The following is a 2,889-nucleotide window of genomic DNA, read 5'->3' as shown; positions in this document are numbered from 1 at the left end:
GCTTTTTTTTTTTTTTTTTTGAGATGGAGTCTTGCTTCGTCACCCAGGCTGAAGTACAGTGGCACGATCTCAGTTCACTGCAACCTCCGCCTCCTGGGTTCAAGCAGGTCTCCTGCCTCAGCCTCCCAAGTAGCTGGGATTACACCCATGTGCCACCACGCCCAGCTAAGTTTTATATTTTTAGTAGAGATGGGGTTTCAACATATTGGCCAGGCTGGTCTCGAACTCCTGACCTCAAGTGATCCACCCGCCTCAGCCTCCCAAAGTGCTGGGATTACAGGTGTGAGCCACTGCTCCTGGCCAAACTAAATCTTAAGAGAACACTTTTAAAATGTTATTTCAGTGCCAGTAGTTGCTTCAATTAAGCGCTCACTGGTTAAAAAGAATGTCACTAATACTACCTCTGCCCACCACCCGACAGTGGGTCCTGGCCTGGGCTCTTTGAGGTCCACCTCCAGCTGAGCCCCACCGAGGCCTCACCGTCCCTACCGGCAGAAGCCAGCTGATATGCCCCTGAGCTGAGGGCTGTCGAGGATTTGGTGGTCCAAGGCATCCGTGGGCTCACTGCCTGCCAGGCAGGGACAGCCCCTGCAGAGGAAGAGGCTGAACACTGGACAGGGGTGCCTGCCACTCCACAGGGCCTGTCCAGTGCCTATCCTGGTGGGTGAGCAGCAGGCTCACCACCTACTCAGGGCCCAGCACCACCAGGGCTGTGCTACAGGTTGCAAAAGGCCCAGTGGTGCCCGAGCCACTCTTCTGGTGAGGAAGATGCCCAGACACAGGGCAGCTATCAGCACGGGAAAGGAAAAGCCTGACCTTCAGGCCACATCACAGGTACTTGGTTGATTTAATAAGACTGAATCGTGGCTGGGCATGGTGGCTCACGCCTGTAATCCCAGCACTTTGGGAGGCCAAGGCAGGTGGATCACTTGACCTCAGGAGTTTAAGACCAGCCTGGCCAACATGGCAAAACTCCGTCTCTAGCAAAAATACAAAAATTAGCTGGGCATGGTGGTGCACATCTGTAGTCCCAGATACTTGGGAGGCCGAGATGGGAGGATCACTCAAGCCCAGGAGGCGGAGGCGGAGGCTGCAGTGACCCAAGATGGTGCCACTGTACCCCAGCCTGGGCGACAGAGCCAGACCTTGTCACACAAAAACCCACAGAAAATCCTGAATTGTAAAGCACACTAATAGACTGGTTCTGTCATTAAAGTACTAAAAGAAAGGATTATAAACCCAGTGTTCCTCAAATGCAGTCTTTAGGACTTTAACAGTCCTAAAGTGGCTGGTAATTAGCTGCATCTGTGTCCCTGTGAGGGCACCTGCCAAGCCTTTGAAGCCATGTGTTGTCTTAGGCGGGTTACATGTCTTCTTGCACTGCTGTTTTTGCTAGACATTTGCTCACATCCTTTTTTACATTTTTACACAAATAGCACAAATACGAACTTGAGCTTGGACCAAGACAGTAGTTCTGAGCTCAGTGAAACTCACAGCACTAGGGTGAAGTCACTGGGCACGGCAGTCTCTTGCTGACAGCCTGTGCTTTTATTTGACATCATCTTTTCGTCTGGCTCCTGCTGTCACTCTCTTGCTGGTGGGTTTTGTAAGCATTGGTACTTTTCCATGATCCCTTCTGGAAACCAGCCCCCGCGTGAGCTTTCAGGAATGTATCTGTTACCACCACTTTTCAGCAATTCTTCCTGCTCCCTTTTCCAAGGTCTGTTTCTCCAAGATTGGAGGGGGTCATTGAATCAGCCCAGGTGTTTTCAGCAGCGAACAAGAGGCCCCAGCCCCCAGCTTCTGCCCCAGGAGGGTGTTGGTTCTCTGGCATCTCTGTGGCCATGGGGTGCCACCGTAGCAGCCAGGGCCATACACTGCTTATTGGGGCCCCACCAGGGGATGCTGTTGCTCCCAGCCCTCTCAGCAGAGCCCTGGGACCCACCCTGTGTGGACTGCTGAGGACACATGCCCACTCAGACTAGTGACTGGCCAGGGAATGGCATGTACCCGTTGGCTTCTGTCGACTGAGGTCAACCCCTGGTCCCCATTCCCGCCCTCCCATCATCAATGCTGTGGGAAGAGGCAAGGTGACCTGAACTGTCAGGAATGAGGAAGGGGATGGATGCTGAATAGATTGACATCCATGACCCTGGGTTTTCTCCTTCCCCTACCTCGAGGGCTTTGGCAAGATTAGGCAAGTATGTAAGGAGAAGGAGTGGGCCTGGCTTCCCTGAAGCTGAGCAGTCAGGGCCTGAATAATTTGAATGGGATCCAAGTAAACCCCATGGCCCCACATGGCAGAGTCTCTGCATGGAATCCAGCCTGGGCTCATGACCCTGCTGCCTCACAGGCCTGGCACAGCGGTGCCTGCTAATTCCTTGCCTCTGGTGGGTAAGGGACTGATTGGCCCTGCTGATGGCAGCAGCAGGCCATCTTTGGAGCAAAGTTGGAGCTGAGTTCAGGTGCTGTCACAGCCTGACCGGGTGTGCACACACTTGGGGCAATGCTGACACGCCAGCCTCTTGCCACCTCGGCCCCCTCTGGACTTTGGGCACTGATAAGCGTAGGAGGAAAGCCAGGTGGGGACTGAGGGCAGCTTGGTGCTGGCCTGAAGGCACCCTTGGCACCATGAATGGCAGCAGGAGGCAGACAGGTTCCTGGGTGGAAGGGGGCAGGTCCTTGGTGAGGCCCCACCTTCAGGCTAGGAAGGGCTTGAAGGCTGGGGGCAAGGCTGCCAGTCCTGTGGACTGGAGTGGGAACTTACGGTGCCTTTTTCAGGCCTGCCCATGGCCTCCCTTGGACCAGTTGGCACAGCATGCACTTCCTCCCCATTGAGGCCCATAAAAGCCCCAGTCTCAACCAGAGCTGAGCAAATGTTGGGATGAC

Source organism: Piliocolobus tephrosceles, chromosome 19 (genome assembly GCF_002776525.5).
Source record: "Piliocolobus tephrosceles isolate RC106 chromosome 19, ASM277652v3, whole genome shotgun sequence".
Classification (NCBI taxonomy): Eukaryota; Metazoa; Chordata; class Mammalia; order Primates; family Cercopithecidae; genus Piliocolobus; species Piliocolobus tephrosceles.
Note: the sequence above shows the minus strand (reverse complement) of the source record.